This window comes from Pogona vitticeps, chromosome 3 (genome assembly GCF_051106095.1).
Source record: "Pogona vitticeps strain Pit_001003342236 chromosome 3, PviZW2.1, whole genome shotgun sequence".
NCBI lineage: Eukaryota > Metazoa > Chordata > Lepidosauria > Squamata > Agamidae > Pogona > Pogona vitticeps.
In genome coordinates, this window is record NC_135785.1 from 189,046,943 (window position 1) to 189,065,061 (window position 18,119).

General features: G+C 38.1%; 2 protein-coding genes across 7 annotated transcripts in view; one reads left to right on the forward strand and one right to left on the reverse strand.

The window, feature by feature from the left end:
- POLA1 (DNA polymerase alpha 1, catalytic subunit) overlaps nt 1–18,119 on the forward strand; it is a 285,573-nt gene that overhangs the window by 209,427 nt on the left and 58,027 nt on the right. The window lies entirely within an intron of this gene.
- ARX (aristaless related homeobox) overlaps nt 1–18,119 on the reverse strand; it is a 138,942-nt gene that overhangs the window by 41,611 nt on the left and 79,212 nt on the right. The window lies entirely within an intron of this gene.

Below are 18,119 nucleotides of genomic sequence, written 5' to 3' on the forward strand. Positions count from 1 at the left end.
TCAGAAAATGGAGATTTGGTCTTATGCTGAGCATGTGCTACTGCTGGTGAATGGGATCAGGTTAAGCTTTGTGTTGCTGTTCTTTTGCATAACCTAAAGTAAATAAGGAAAACCAACTGTTAAATAGTTTAATTCCACTATCTATCCTCCACACAACTAAAAGGGGCCTCTCAATGCAGTGCCAAATCAGACAAACCATTTCAACTTAATACAGGCTTGAGCTGTAGCTGGGCAGAGTTGCACAACAATCTCATCTCTCATTGAGACATTTCTATAAGCATGGGGAGGTGGATGAAAGGAAATGTAAAATATAGGTAGAGTGGTATAGGTCTTATCACTGGCTGATAATGGTCTATATTAATGCCACTGTTGACTGCTGTTCACTTTACATGGTTCAAATGTTATTCTGTTATAGTTTATTAAATATTTTATTACACTATTTGGTTCAGAATATATTTTCCCTGTTTTCCTCCTCTAAAAATTAGGTGCGTCTTAAAGTCAGGTGTGTCTTATGGAGCAAAAAATACGGTTGTCTGCCTTCCCAGTCTGGTGATTTTGAACCTGATAGCGTGGAGGATTCACCAGCATTAAAAAGGATTCTGGTTGAGTTCAGATGCCCCTCCAACTAGGAGATACTGTTCTTATAAATGAAAGACGTTCACCAATTTTACAGCCTCATTAGAGGAACCAACTTTACATTCTTCCCTTGCTAGTGTCTGCAGCTTGCTTCTTTCTCTAAATAATGTAAAGCCTTCATTTTCCACTATGAAGATATACCAATCCAACATTGTTGCTAATCAGCCAACTGGTTCCATGGCATCACAATTTCTAAGGACTCAATACTGAAGAAGTGTCTTTGTGATTACAAAATACATCCCTTGATACTAGAGCACCACCCCCTCAGATGTTTCTTTCTTTAGTCCTGAACCAACTCACACATCCACCATTTAAGTTGATGGCCACAACCAATATGAAGACAGCCTTCCTCCTGGCAATCACATTGGCAAGGAGGACAAGCAAATTAGCAGCCCTTTGGCATGATCCTTCCTTCCTGCAATTTTTTTAAGGAAAAAGTTGTTGCATTCTCTAACCTTTTTGCCAAAAGTAGCATTGAAGTTTCATCTTCACAAACCAATTATTTGGTCCTTGATTTTTCCTACACCATCATCTTCCTTAGAAAAGACTCTTCACACTTTAGGTATGTGTAGTGCTTTGGCTTTTTACACTACTAGGATGAGAGTCATTAGAAAGACTCTTTATTAGTTATGATAGATGCAGACTGGGTTGTCAAATCATGCCATACCAACTAGCCAAGTGGCTTATTAACACTATCAGCCTGTGTTACTAACTGGCTAAGGGACCACTCCGTGCTCACACAAAGTGTAATTCTACTTGGGTTATGTCCTTTTCTACTGCATTTCTGAAGAGACTCCAGGTCCATAACATTTGCAATACTGCAACCTGGGCTCAGACATTTGTTGGACACTACAGGATGTACATCGGAGACAAAATGCATCCTGCTTTTGGTAGAGCTATGTTATCTTCTGTGCTTCTGTGTCTTCCCACCGTTGGGTAAGTGAGCTTGTTACTAACCCATATGTGTGATATACAGGGATTATGATGAAGAAGGACAGGTAACTTAACTGTAATTGTAGTTCTTTGAGTGGTCATCTGAATTCACACTACTGTCCCTCCTCCACGCAGTAAGTCTTGCTGCCATTGCTTGGAGGGAGGGCTGTTTGCTTTGTGAGTATGAGCAATGCAAGGGGTTGTCCTAAATGCCTTTCTCAAGCTCCAGAATGTCCAGAAAGTGATTCGCTCAGGCACAGAAGCAACCTATATGTGTGAATTCATGGATGATCACTTGAAGAACTATAATTACAGGTACGCAACCTGTCCACATGAGGAGATAAGATTCACACACACAAATTCATTATTCATCCCATCATCACAAATCCACAGTACTTTGGACACCAGACATCAAAGAACAACAAAATTGTAGCAGCAGGAATGGCAGTAGATGGTCAGCATGGATTTTCCTCCATGAATACAAATTAGCCAGGCTAGATGAGCATTAAAAAGTGTGTGTGTGTGTGTGTGTGTGAAGCGTGAAGCGTGAAGCGATTTTGTCGTAAAATATTATAGTGCTGATTGTTCAGTGAGCTGGGTATGTTGATGTGGATTCAGAGGTAGGCAGATTGGGTTCTCTACCATACCTCTAAGGAGAAGAGCCAACTTACGTAACCTTGGGCAAGCTGCACAGTTTCAGACTGTCCCCAGAAGCAGGGAATGGTAAACTACTTTTGAGTATTCTACCTAGAAAACCTTGGAAACTGTCCCTACACATTGGAATCAACTTGATGACTTGTAATTATTGCTATCATTATTAAGTTTGCTTCAATATGGTTTTAATGGATTTGATATGATTTGGAGTGAAACACATAGTTTGGATTATTAATATATTGCTATAATTATGTCTTAAGCAAATACTTCAATATCTTAATGCCTATATGATTTTTTCTTTATTTTCCATCAGATAGTTGGTATTGTAGACTAATCACTGATTTTTGTGTGTTTCCGCGAAGATATAGTTTTAAAGCAATGAGAGAGAATTTTTTTGGTAGATGTATTGTGGTTATGTAGTTGATAGTTTTTATTTCCATAATGTTTTTTACTACATAATTATACATCTTAATTATGTAATTACCATTATAATTATTATGTAATTACATGTAGTTCCACTAATTGCAAAATCAGGAAGTATAATTATGTAGCAGTTTTTTCCCCCTAAAATCTTATTTTGTGAACTGGAGATCATTTAAAAGACCAATTGGTGAACCACTAATGTATTTTCAGTTCTTACATCTGGCATCCTATTTTAAATCTTGGCCTCCTTCTTTGAAGTCAGTCCATGACTGTGGTTGTTGCTTGAAATGAATTGTGAAAATGAAACCAAAGTTCTTCCTTTTGCTGTCCCCTTTCCTCTGAATTTCCATAAAACATGTGTTTGTTTTTGCTGCTCTTGCTACTTCTATTCTCTAACTGAAGAGCAAAGTGTTAGTTGATTTAATTTGTAGTAACTGACAACATACTGATCTAAATGATTTGAAATTTGAAATAGATAACTGAGAATTCTGAGTTATATTATCAAGAAGATAATAATTAGCTTTTGATATGAAATTTTTTTACTTGGCTTCAATGATTCATGGAATTTTTGAGAAGACATCTCAGGTAGAACACTCTGCCAAAGCAGGAAATCCACATTGAAACAACCATGGCTGATTTGAGATGTAATGATGTACGTGTAAACAAGAGCCCTTCCTTCCTTCCTTCCTTCCTTCCTTCCTTCCTTCCTTCCTTCCTTCCTTCCTTCCTTCCTCTCTCTTCTATACCATCTATCTGCCTACAAGGCCACTCAGGACAATTTTACAACACAATAAAGCAATGACACTTTTAATATATAGAGCATATTAGTTATACAGAAATCAAAATCAAAATTGCAACATACAATCACAAATAATCAAAACAACATCAACATAAATAGCACTAATTTAAAAGGCAGGATGGGGGAGCAGAAATAAACACTGAAACGGCCACTGTGCTATCATAATGTAATCTGTTGAAAAGCTTGTCTGAAAAGCCATGTCTTCAGGCATCGTTTGGAAGTTCCTAGTGAAGGCCAGGCGGATTTTGGGTGGGATGTTGTTTCAGAGATGGGGGAGGGGGACTACTGCCAAGAAGGCCCGGTTTCTAGTCTTCTCTTTCTAGGCTTCTCTTGGGGTCAATAATCTCAACTGCACCACGTGGGAAGACTGAATAGTTTTATTTTAAATTAATATTGGTACATAAATCATAGTTGCTGCCATTTTCACAAGCAATTATTTCTCTTGCAATCTCTAAAAAAATGTATTATAGTTTCTTGGAGCACATGTACAGAGTTAGGAGGATTTTCTTATGTAGAATATAAAAATGGGTGGGATTGGGTGGTGCCAGCATTTTAGTCTTAAGTGTACTTTATACATAATGTTTACAAGTGATATATTCATTTTATCTAACAATCTTTTAGAAGAAATGTAACCAGAATATATTGAACTATGCTAAACATGCATCTTTAGTAGAAGTGTTTGTTTTCTCTCTTAAATAACAAGCCCCTCTATCCATCGTCGTCTAGTCATTTAGTCGTGTCCGACTCTTCATGACCCCATGGACCAGAGCATGCCAGGCCCTCCTGTCTTCCACTGCCTCCCAGAGTTGTGTCAAATTCATTTTGGTTGCTTTGATGACACTGTCCATCCACCTCGTCTTCTGTTGTCCCCTTCTCCTTTTGCCGTCACACTTTCCTGTCATCAAGGTCTTTTCCAGGGAGTCCTCTCTTCTCATGAGATGGCCAAAGTACTGGAGCCTGAGCTTGAGGATCTGTCCTTCCAGTGAGCACTCAGGGTTGATTTCCTTTAGAATTGATAGGTTTGTTCTCCTTGCAGTCCAGGGGACTCTTAAGAGCCTCCTACAGCACCACAATTCAAAGGCATCAATTCTTCGGCGGTCTGCTTTCTTTATGGTCCAGCTCTCACTTCCATACATCACTACAGGAAAAACCATAGCTTTGACTATACGGACTTTTGTTGGCAAGATGATGTCTCTGCTTTTTAAGATGCTGTTAAGGTTTGTCATCGCTTTCCTCCCAAGAAGCAGGTGTCTTTTAATTTCGGGGCTGCTGTCTCCATCTGCAGTGATCATGGAGCCCAAGAAAGTAAAGTCTGTCACTGCCTCCATATCTTCCCCTTCTATTTCCTAGGAGGTGATTGGACCAGTGGCCATGATCTTAGTTTTTTTTTATGTTGAGTTTCAGACCGTTTTTTGCACTCTCCTCTTTCACCCTCATTACAAGGTTCCTTAATTCCTCCTCACTTTCGGCCATCAGAGTGGAGTCGTCTGCATATCAGAGGTTGTTGATATTTCTTCCGGCAATCTTAATTCCGGTTTGGGATTCCTCCAGTCCAGCCTTCTGCGTGATGTATTCTGCATATAAGTTAAATAAGCTGGGGGACAGTATACAGCCTTGTCGTACTCCTTTCCCAATTTTGAACCAATCAGTTGTTCCATATCCCATTCTAACTGTTGCTTCCTGTCCCACATATAGGTTTCTCAGTAGGTGGATAAGGTGGTCAGGCACTCCCATTTCTTTAAGGACTTGCCATAGTTTGCTGTGGTCCACACAGTCAAAGGCTTTTGCATAGTCAATGAAGCAGAAGTAGGGTTTTTTTCTGGAACTCTCTGGCTTTCTCCATAATCCAGTGCATGTTAGCAATTTGGTCTCTAGTTCCTCTGCCCCTTCGGAATCCAGCTTGTACTTCTGGGAGTTCTCTATCCATATTACTATCCAAAGTGGTACTTTGGTGCAGGATTTTCAGGGGGTTCCAAGGACCAATGATTTGGCTTTCCTGAATCATCCTCCCCCCAGCACTGGATCTCCCTCTTTTCCTTCCTCCCCACCACCACTATCATGTCATGAAGGAAGCTTCAGTTGCCATTCACTACTGTTCTCCAGTGCTGACATCAGACCTAAAAAACAACTGTCACTTTTAGAAGAGGTTTGCTATGCCTCCTAGGGTTTTTGATTAGAAGGTAAATACTATAATTTCCCCTTAACGGCTTGTAACTATGTGTTGCTTTTTATGGCTAAGATATTGTCTCTTGGAACTGATTCACAAATAACTATTTTGCCCATTCAAGCAACCCGAACCATCTGAGGTGTTCACAGCAAACATGCTGGATAATTTGAGTGCTTGATTTGACTTTTTTTTTTTTCAGAATACCAACTTTACCTTTGTTTCAAAGGGTAGAAACCAGCAGAACCTCTCAATGACGTATCATTCCTCACCACTGAGGGAAGCATAGTTAAAAGAAATAGTAATCTCTTCATAAGCAGATAGCTTCTAGGGGCTAATGAGAAAAAAACTGGCATTCAAAGGGTCCTAGATTCCCTGGCCATGGTTACATGAACAATAATATACTGTTCTTAGTTAGACCTAAAGAGGCATTTCTAGGAAAATGTGTGTGTTTAGTCGTTTAGTCGTGTCCGACTCTTCGTGACCCCATGGACCAGAGCACGCCAGGCCCTCCTGTCTTCTACTGCCTCCCGGAGTTGTGTCAGGTTCATGTTGGTTGCTTCGCAGACACTGTCCAGCCATCTCATCCTCGGTCGTCCCCTTCTCCTCTTGCCGTCACACTTTCCCAACATCAGGGTATTTTCCAGGGAGTCTTTTCTTCTCATTAGATGGCCAAAGTACTGGAGCCTCAGCTTCAGGATCTGTCCTTTCAGTGAGCACTCAGGGTTGATTTCCTTTAGAACTGATAGGTTTGTTCTCCTTGCAGTCCAGGGGATTCTCAAGAGCCTCCTCCAGCACCACAATTCAAAGGCATCAATTCTTCGGCGGTCTGCTTTCTTTATGGTCCAGCTCTCACTTCCATACATCACGACAGGAAAAACCATAGCTTTGACTATTCGGACTTTTGTTGGCAAGGTGATGTCTCTGCTTTTCAAGATGCTGTCAAGATTTGTCATCGCTTTCCTCCCAAGAAGAAGGCGCCTTTTAATTTCTAGGAAAATGCAGTGGGTCAAACTTGCTGTTTCTTGCATTCATCTTTCCTTATGAGTACAAGCATGCCATCTGCTAAGAAGAACGTGACAGATTCTCCTCATAAGTGTATCTTTTGAGGAAGGGCTGCTACATGTCCCAATTTTTCATGTCAGATGAATAGATCAGAATTTGAGGAAGGCTAGTTGTCATGAGTGCATCCTCTGGCAGAAGAGGATAGGAGTGCAATCCACATTGCACTAAATGTCTACCAAAAAAGAATGAAAAAAATAAAGAATGTGGGGAGAAATTTGCATGTCATTGAGACATGTAAAGTGATGTGATGTGGTCCATTTAGCACGTTGGTTCAGTGTTTTCCATCCATTTTTGACCTTGTTTTAAAATAGATACAACTATTGTTTGAACTTTAGTTCAGTATGGTATCTCAGATATGCACGCATCAGGCTTAGTTTAATTAATAATTGAATAGTTCTGTGTAAACTATTAATTTTTGAGTAAGCAATTTAAAAACAAAGTGAACTTAGTACAGTAGTATTAATTCTTATCAGTCTTCAGCAGAGACACTTTATCATACATTTACATGTGTGTTTTCCATAATATGGGCAAATGAACATGATAGCCTTTTATTAGGGAGAGTGTTATACCAAAAACCTGAAAGCTGACCTTCAAACTCATTCTAACAAACATACCCTTAGCATCAGCTTTTGGCATATGTATCTTGATATTTTGTGTTTATTGCATTAAGTGAAATGCAACAACGTTTGTCCAGTTATCTTACTTTTTAAGAAATTGTAACCTATTTTTAACCTTACTTTTCACTTGAGGTGGATCTTTCCAGAATCTGTCTGTCAAAAGCTCATCAGAATGTTTTCTTATCTTAAATTATTTAACTACAAATCTAATAACACAATTATTTTGACATGAAACTGTTACATACTGTAATATTACTACTTAAAACAGACATTTTCATTTTATAAAAGATGTATGCACTAAGACTAAAAAAGAATAAAAGAAAATGAGTGACAGGCTGAGTTATTTTATTTACTAGATAAAAACAAATAATCCTATTAGTGTCAAATATTATGAACTTGGAATTAAAATACTGAGCTATTTATATGGCTGCTGCATGTTTTTATAGCTGTGAGTGGGCTCTTACAATGGTATTAAATTAGTAGCAGAAATTGTGACAAGTGCATTAGGTTTTTGAAATCATTGATTTCAATATCTGTAGAACTATTTCCCCTTTGTTTTAGTTAAGACAACATCTGAGGGGATTGTTGTGGAGATGGAAAAAGTAAGTCACTCAACTTTACATGGATTCTCATTGAAATGCACATAGTCTAATTGTTTCTGATTAGGCTAATGTGTAAGTTCAATTCTTTTTTTCTAACAATGCATTCATACTTCCTCTTGCTTTTTAAAACTATGAGATTTTTTTTCAAAAAGGAATTCTATAAATGATTTAATGGTTATCTCATTGAAAGCAAAGACTAGGCTATTGTGCATCCTTCCACTGTAAGGAATAAGACACTTCTTCCTTCCTTCCTTCCTTCCTTTCTCTCTATTTTCACATACTGTACAGTATCTGTAGTATGATCTTGAGAAGCCTGTTGCTTTATTTAGGATACTATTTTAAATTTGCAGAAGAGGGACAAGTATGGAAAGAAGGTGTAGAAGATAATGCCTTGCTTCTAAAATAACATGATCCTGGTAAAAAGGCAGTGTTGGAACTATCTGATGCATCTAACTAGTGACCCATCAACCTACTGTTAATCATTAAGAAAAAATGTAGTCTGCTCATCTTCATTGAAACTTGAGCTGAAGGTAGTCGAATATGTTATTTTAGTTCCAGAAGAGATAGGGTTTACATGTAGCTGTTCAGTTCAGCGCCATTATACAGTTCTTTTCCACCTAGGCAAAAAGTTAGGTTAACTCAGAAACCTTTTGCAACTTCTGTAAACTTGAAAGCTGCTATTATTTCCCCATCCCACCTACCCCCAAAACCTTCTGTGGGTAAAATTAAGACATTTCTATTCCTCAAGGGTTTATTGTTTTTAATTGAAGAGTTACTTCTCTATTTTTATTTTCCTGTCTTTACTTTTTCATGTGAGCTTCTTCTTTCCATCTTGAATAATATCATTATTGTTGCTTAAATTGTTGTTTTACTTGCTTTTATGCTATTTTATTGTAAGCCGCCCAGAGTAGACATTGTCCAAAAGGGTGGGGTATAAATTAGATAGACAGACAGACAGACAGATAGGTATATAAGGTGTCATCTCAAGGGAAAAGTAATGCAATTCATTTACTTGACTGCAAAGCAAAGTTCAGTTTTAACTCCAGTTTTATTTAACCTGGTCCTGAACAATATGATACCCTACACTACAAATAATTAGCTCCCATGTTCTGAAGTTAGCTTTTGTTCACTTGCCATTACTACTTTTATGTCAACAACTTAATTTTATTTTCCAAAAGCAACTTTCATAGTTTATGCCTGCATAGGGGAAATGATGTGAACAACAATGGCAGACTCTAACTAATTAAAGAGCCCACACTTCAGTTCCGCATTACTTCTACTTTGTATCACTGTGTACGAGTCAAGTGCAACCTGAAACTGAACCAGGGACTCTTTAATTGTGGCAATCTGCTGCTGCTTGTGATGTTATTTCCTCTATGCCAGCATAATTTATAGAAGATTATTTTGGCCATTGCTCCAATCCACATATATTTTATGTTGTCCAATGTAGGCCTTTGCTCATTTTTTAATCCCAACCAGTTAATACTACATTTAAGGTTGTAATGCTGTTCAGATATCAGAGGAATTATTTTTGTGTTAGCAAATACATTGTTCAACAACTATTTAGGTACCAATTTCTATTATACTGTAAATCAGAACCTTCATGGAACTGTCACACTTCTAGTCTCATACAATTGCTTGTCCATTTTGTATAAATTCTTTTAAACAAGCCTAGGCGTTATGTTCATTTAACCCTATTGTACAGACATTAGCAGAACTTCAATATGGAGTAGCCATTTGGATAATGCATGTTAGAAGTGAGGTCAAGACAATCTAATCACTCTTTCTTAGATCTGTTCTCCAGTGTCACTGTGCCAAATGCAATTCTGTATCTGGAAAATGATCAGAGATCTTTTACACTGTCTGGACTTTGGCCCTTCCTGGATGGGTCAAATTTTACTGTATGAATTGGACTTTGATTAACTGCAGAAAGATTTAGTGTGGTTCATATAGAAATGCTTTTGGGATGGTTGTTGTTTCCAAAGTTATATCATTGGCATTTCCCTGGTGGAACTTTCGTCTGGTGACAAAAGGGCTGAAACACTGCTTCTGCAAAAATTATTGATCATTGGGACCAAATTTCATTAACTTCCAGATTTTGTTCTCCTGTTTATTTTGGCATTGACTGTCCTTTTGGAAATAATTGCTGATTATTTAACAGATCTCAGTATCTGCAAATACAAATTTTATTGGTTCATGGGAAAGTGCTGTCTTCTCCTTGTAAGAAAGACAGACTCTTCAACATGTCTTGCTTTATTGGAATTTTGATCACGATTCCAAGGCAGGAATTACTTAATCTTATTTTTTTAAGTTTCTAGGTACAGATAGCTTTTTTTATTATATCTGGCACAATTTATTCTATTAATGTTGATTACAAAGTACTTGTATAAATTTATGTATACTTTTGCGACGTCACTCAAACCAGTTGTATTGGCTCTTGCCTTTCCATTGGACTATTTCAGTGACGTGGAGAGGGGGGATTTGCTGGTTGGGTAACAGCCTATCCTCCATATTATTTTACCCAGGCTTCGTGCCCAGGAGAGGACACTCCAGCTTCGCGTACAGCATCAAAACACTAGACGCTGTTCCAAGTCCTCCATGCAGAGCATGTTACCATAGTCTCTCGAGACTGAAGGATGCCTATGATGATGATGATGTACATTTGTGATATGTGTATGTTGGAACTATACCAAAACTAATTCTCAATAGAGAACAATCACAAATAGCGACAGAGGGGGAAATGGTACACTGACTATCCAAAGATGCACAGTTTAACTTGAAACCATTTAAAACATTAAAAGCTCAAAAAAGAATAAGACCCACAGCAGTAATAACCTCCATAGTTTATTAAAGCCATGATCCTTAATACCCAAAGGCCTTGGTGAATAATCATGCTCTAACTTGGCACGAAAATGAGGTTAGTAACAGCACCATTCAAGCCTTTAAAGTGATGCTACAGCCAAAAAAGCACTCCCATATTGTCTCATACAGTAGATTATTCTGTGTGGTGGAACATAGAGGAGGGCACCCCCCAGCAGATCTTAACAATCAGACAAGTACATATAGGGAGAGAGAGTCTATCAAATATCCAGGTCAAAAACATATTGGCAGTCAGTGCAGTTCTTTCAAAAAATCAGTATCATATGAGCTCTGAAAGGTGTTCCTGCTAGCAGTCTAGCTGCCTCATGCAATCATCCATGTTATCTTCAAGGATTTTATTGTCCAGTGCAAATAAAGAGAGGGAGCTCAGGACCATTGGAGGCAGAAAATGAAAGATGGAATTGGAACTCTGACAAGGATAGGATGAGAGCCAGCTCTAACCATAGTGGAAGCTGACTAGCAGTCCAGCCTTTGATAAGTAAAATAAATCTACTAAATATGCCATGTGCTGTTGCAGGATGGAAGAAAAAGGCATGGGGTGGTGATTTTTACACTCACGTGAGATTTTACAAAACATCTGGCTAGTGGAAGTGAATCAGTTCGCAACCAGTTCTCCATTCTTGGCTTCAGAATATGGTGAGTGGCATTAAAAGAATCAGGAGGAGGCAGCAGGGGCTAACCAGTCAATATATATAAATATTGATTCTACAGGACTGGAAATTAAGTTTGATAGTTTGCCTGATCCTGTGATGTTGTGCAACTGAAGAAGGTGTTTGGGATACCCTTGATAATGTGAATTGCAGCTTGAAAAAGGATTTTCCTTGTATAAAGTTTTGTGAGAAAATACGAATTTCTGTATAGTTAAATGCTGGTCAGTGCAGGAGATACTAGGACTAGATGCATCTGCTGTGAAGGACCATCTGTATGGGGACCAGAAGGTCTCAAATTTCAGTTTGCCCCTGTTGATAAAATATCCATGAATATTCCTAAATGGTATTCAGGATGGGCCTGGAGGTCCGTGCCTATTTTCCGAATTCAAGGGCCAGTGTAATGGATGCACTCTATCCATACTGCACTCTATCCCCAGATACAGAGAGTGAAAGAAAGGGTGGATAGTGAGGAGAAAAGTATTAAGAGGAATGGGCAGATATTTCAGAGGACTTAGAGTGAAAATCTCTGCTTGTCTTTAAATCACCAGTAGCGACTATTTGTGTGCTGAGTAGCCGCAAACTATACAAACTTGTGTAGTTTGAAGAAGGCTTTTGACAAATGAAAGAAGATGATAATTTTTGTAAGGAAAAATGAGAAAGGGATATTCTGATACTCAGAAAGATTGACTTAAATGCAAAATGAGTACAAATAAATCCTCAATGAGAAGGGGGGGAGGGAAATGACAGTATTTCACCAATACCTGAAGAGAACTAGGCTGGCCAGGTAATGGTGAAACACAAGGAAAATAAACTTTGGAATTGTATTGTACTTGAGAAAAGGAGGATCTGTGTGTACAACCAGAAATATTAACTGTCACTTAGCTTGCTAATCTTAAGGATGTTTTTTGAAAAAAAGGCTTCAAATAAACTTATCCTTACCTATAATGTAGGAACAAAAATTACCTGTGTTCCCCACCCCCCATCTCCACAGGATACTGAAGGAATTAAAGCACTTATATCTAAGATACCTGGACAAGGTATGCTATCTCTTGAAATGTTTAAAGTTAATACAGAAAAGTAGGCATTAATTCAACATACTGGTATTTATTTAAAAAGGGAGGAGGAGGAGATGGCCCATGCACCTACAGCCATTAGTCTCTTAGATGAAGCATCAAGGTTCTGTGCATGACACTGTTTCCATAAGCTAGAAATTCACTGTAAATGAAGGGCAGTCTGGCTTTTGTAAGGGATGTTTGGTGTTAGAACAGTGCATCATTCTGTTGTAAAATCTGTTATAGGACACACGAAGGCCATTTACACTTTTGCGAATCTTGCACCTGTCTTTTCTTTTGCCATTCAGCAATAACTTTGGAAAATATGTGACAACATTTATAAGACTCAGTGTGTTGTAGCGGATAAAGAGATGAATCAAGACCCAGGAGATTTGGGTTTGAATCCCAGCTTGGCCATGGAAACTCAGAGGGGATGGGAATGGGCTGGTAAAATCACTCCTTAGATATCTCATCTAATATTTTATTAGGATCATTAACTCAGTTCTGAGTTGAAAACACAGAACACACCCTACACTGATAAGAGACTACTCTGATTAATATAAAATCTCCATGATCAAAGTAGTATTGGGTGCAATGGAGCTTTAATTAAAGAAGTTGACATTTATAATGGAATCAAATAATGTTGCATTTTGGACTCCATGTTATTCAGTTTTTATACCAATTATATAGTGTAGACTTATTCCACTATTGCCATATACTGTATACACAAATAACTAATAACAGAAAACTAGTGGAACTGTTACATGCTGATTATATAAATATTGATGTCACTTTCTCAGATGGGCCACAAACAGGTGCTATCACAATTTGCTAATTTTATTTTAAGATGAATACTCATAGACAATACTGGTGGTTTTTGCGGGACATTGTATGACATATAGATGGAAGCCAGAGGGACTGATAATAGATTAGCAAACACATTTGAATACATAGGACTTCTTTTTAATCCCAGCCTAATATGGAAGTCCCACAGAAGCAACAGTAAAGCTTGTAAATTCTATGATACCAAAGAATGGCAACTCATAAACCCTATTATATATGAATTTAGAATCTTACAAAGCTACTGTATGGGGCTGAAGTATGGGGCTGCCCATTTTGACAGAAGTGGTAATTATGCAAAATAAACAACTAGGAACAATATATAGTCTTAAATACCAGCAATTGGTATCTGAAAATGTCTTTACTTTCTATCTAGGGCAGAGCTAGACTATGGCTGAAACATAGTTATGCTGAAGCATAACTTTATACTACACAACTAGGACAATGTCATGAGCCCACAACAATGATACTGTATTTCATTTAATAGAAAGCTTGCTCCCACCCACCCCCAGGTCCTGAGGACCTTTGCCCTGGGGAAGTTTTTGGGAAGCTAGAGACAGTAGGGAGCCTTTCATAGCCAAAAATTTCCACTGTTGCACCTGTAGTGGGGATTGTGACTACCACCACTGATCCACTGGTGATATATGGTAATGTTTCTAGCTAAAAATGAACTAACTAGAGGGGAGGTATCTTCCCAAACTCTCCTGATGAACAGTTATAGAATGGGGATGAGCCTGGGATTGTGTCACAACTAGAGACCAGGGAATAAATGAAACAAACATATCAATTCAGTCATTTCTGTACCAGGTACGGTCTGATCATGGTAAGTGATTCCAGACCTAACATAGTTATTTAAGGTCAATGTCCTTGCCACAGCATCCTTGCAACAGATAAGGAAAGCAGTGATTACATTGTGATTACAGATTATGCCAACAACATATATGGGTGGCAGATATTTTGATGGTTCCCATGGGTCAGAGAGAATATATGTGTTGGGCTGACCAAATCAAAGACCTCTTTAAGTGCTCACTATACAGTTCCCCAGAGAAAAGTTATTGCCTCTATCACTATTTAACCAATAACCCAGTGCAGAAAATTCTATTATTCTTACTGAGAGCTATTGATAGCAAGACCTTGTTTGTTTGTTTGTTTGTTTGTTTATTTATTTGTTTGTTTGTTTACATTTATACCCCGCCCATCTAGACAGATAGTCTACTCTGGGTGGCGTTACAAAATTTAAAAACAATAAAACCAATATCATACAAAAATCCAAGATGTAAAAATACAGATATTAAAATACAGCAGGATCTTAATGTAATCCATTACATCCATTACAAAATGTAATCCATTTTGCACAGTCATCATCATAATTATCATAATCTTGGAACTGCAGAACTAGAAGGGACCCTATGGTTCATCAAGCTCAGGCCCTATCAAGGAATTAAACTCCCAACCTCTGGTTTTGCAGAGACCTAAAATCAGCATGATTTTATTGATTTTAAATGTGATTTTATTCATTCTCTTTTAAAGTTTGCAAGCTGTTTTGAGTGTTACCTTTTTAGTGGAAAAGCAGGATATAAATGTAATAAATAATTAGCATTAAATAAATAAATAATGTTATATTTTTCAGTCGCATAAGCTCCTAGATAATATAGCTCTGTTGTTCTTAATTATTAATTGAATATGTGTTTTTTGCTTTCAGAAATTATTGTACTGATATCTGCAGTAAATTTATTGACTAAAAATGTCCCCTAATTTTAAAAGGCAGCTGATTTTTTTAAAAAAACTTAATACACATACTTATTAAATTGCGTTTGATAAGTAGTGTCTTTGAAAGGACATTACCCCCTTTGTCGCATATAAAGGAATGCCTTTTCTTAGACAATGCCTGCTATGATTTGTGTATCATCTAAAAACAAAAAATGCTTTTTTCTTTTGGGATGTTGATTTTTATCTGTATACAAATGTAATTGACAGATTATTTAGTTGATTTATTTAAATTATATTATTTGTCAGTTATATGAATTTAGAATCATATATATATGATTCTAAATTCATATAACTGACAAATAATATAATTTAAATAAATCAATTAAATAATCTGTCAATATATATCTTTTGATTGGATTTTGATTATGGGAAATGTTCAACTATAGTTCCATATGTTATATTAGTATAATAATAAAAGAGGGATATTACTAATTAAGTTATTTTACGTGTAATGAATTTCCAGATATTCAGTCATAGTAGGTTGATAATCCTGGGATAATTTGACTGCTCCATGCTGTTGATGAATATTACGGATTTTAATCTGAATTTGCCAGGGTGTGTGGACTTTAATCATTCCATCCAGTTTTGTACTGTAGCTTTTCCTGGATCAATATTATGCGACTTTCTAACGTGGTAAAGTTACTTGTCTTGAGTTTAAATATTTTTAGACTTAGTTTTATAAGATATTGATGACTTTTGAAACTCAATGGTGTTACCAGTTGTCAATAAGGCTGCTTACATCTCTTTTCACTGGTTTTGTGAGCAACGGATCAAATTAGATTCATCACTCTTGGCTTGTAGTGATTTCAAATTGAAATGGAATATATTAAGGCAGCCAACCACACTGATTACATTGCAAGCCTCATTTAATTTCATACATTCACACATTACAGTGAAAAGCAGATTTTAATGCATGATTGTGACTACCTTGAGTTACTTCAAAGGTCATCTGTAATAGGTGCATAATCTGTTACTATTGGATACCTAATTAAAAAAAATTCTATAGCAGTCTACTACCTATATCTTCTGCTTGTATAATCGAAAGAGGTTATATGTCTTATGGAGACCAAAAAAATTATGATATATTGTTCCATTACAGCCTATTGGCCAACAAATCATAGTATAAAGCACGGGGACATAGTTTGTATCGTTCTTCTGTGCAAACTTCACTGGAATGAATGTTCAGATATGCATTATCTTGCAGAATAGCTTTTTGTGTCTGTGGGATATTTTAGTTACAGCCCATGACAGCGTCCAGATCTTCGTCCATCCATATGGCAGTATGTAATATCTGTAGAGGCAGCATGGCATTTTGTGGCATCACTTTCTGTAGCTATTAAAACAGATGTTCTGAAAGCCTTAATTGTAGTTACAGAAAGTCTTTTGGTCTGTTCAGAAGAGGGAAAAAATCTCTAAATATTATTTTCTGAGTTACTATTGTATTTTCTGCCAGGGTGCATGCACTCTAACATATACATGAAGTTGAATACAATATAAATGGAGGATGGTTCCTATGACCACAATTTCTGTGAGAATATCTCACCGCCACAGTCTTGCAGCAAATAGTTGGATAAGTTTCACTTGCAGAACAAGGATGTGAACAGGGTGCTTGAAAAGGTGCAGCCTATAAATTACATCTGTGCTGCAATATTCGACTAAGAGTGAGACTATACTGGAAAGCTGAATGGGAGCAATCCAGCTTTGTTGCAATTTGATTTGCAGCCCATGTTATGTTTGAAATCACAGTCAGTGCTCACACAGAGGTTGCAGATTGATTTGGGGGGTTAACCATTCATATGGCATGTGATGTGATTCACATTCCAGCTCACAACCTCTCGTTCTTTCCTTCCTTCCTTCCTTCCTCTGGTCCCACCTCTGCTGATCTGACAGGGATATAGATACAGAAACGAATAATGATTATGACCCAGCAGTAAGGTGATAGGGTGATCTAATGTTAATCTAATGCCAAGCGCTGCTTGGAGACTGTACTGCAATGGATGCAGGAAAATTGGCTGAGGCTGAACCCGGACAAGATGGAGGTCCTTAGGATGGGTGGCCCCACCATCGGCAGTTTGGGAAACTCCCTCTCTTTTGGGGGGGTGACTCTTATGGCGAAGAGTGAGGTTCGCAGCTTGAGGATACATCTGGACCCGGCGCTCACCATGGCGTCAGTGGTCCATTCTGCATATTTCCATCTTTGGCAGATTGCCCAGCTGCATCCCTATCTTGATGTTGGGGTGCTCACCACTCTGGTCCATGTGCTCGGAATTTCGAGATTAGACCACTGTAATGCACTCTGTGTGGGGCTACCTTTGAGATTGATGCGGAAGCTCCAAATGGTGCAGAATGCGGCGGCCAGACTTCTCAGTGATGTGAGGAAACGCCAACATATCACTACCATCCTTGCACTGGTTGCCCGTATGCTTCCGCATTGATTTCAAAGTTTTAATGATTACATACAAAGCCCTAAATGGTTTAGGACCTCGAGATTTTGGCGGAACACCTCCTCCCACCTAGATCTACCTGTACCACTCGATCCAGTCAGGAAGGGCAACTGAGGAGTCTAACGTCAAGGGAGGTCTAGAAAGAAAAAAACAAGACACTGGGCCTTCTTGGCAGTGGCTCCTTCTCTTTGGAACAAACTCCCCTTCGGGATCTGTTTGGCCCCCTCACTGGGCATTTTTAAAAACCAACTTAAGACCTGGTTATTCAGACAGGCCTTCCCTCCAGGCACTACAGTGGTGCCCCGCATGACGACAACACCACAGAATGACGAAATTGCATGATGATGACTTTTTTTGTAATCGCTATAACGATGTTTCCTATGGGTTTTTTTTTTTTTTGCTGGACGTCGATTAGGTCCTTGCTTCGCAAACCGTTTGTTTGCAAAATGACAATGTTTTCTGGCTCCGCAAAATGGCTGCCCTGTGTTTTCTGGACCCATGCTTTGCAGGGCAGCCATTTTAACAGCTGATCGGCGCTTGGAAAATGGCTTTCCCTATGGGCGATCTTCGCTGGACGACGAGGTAATTTC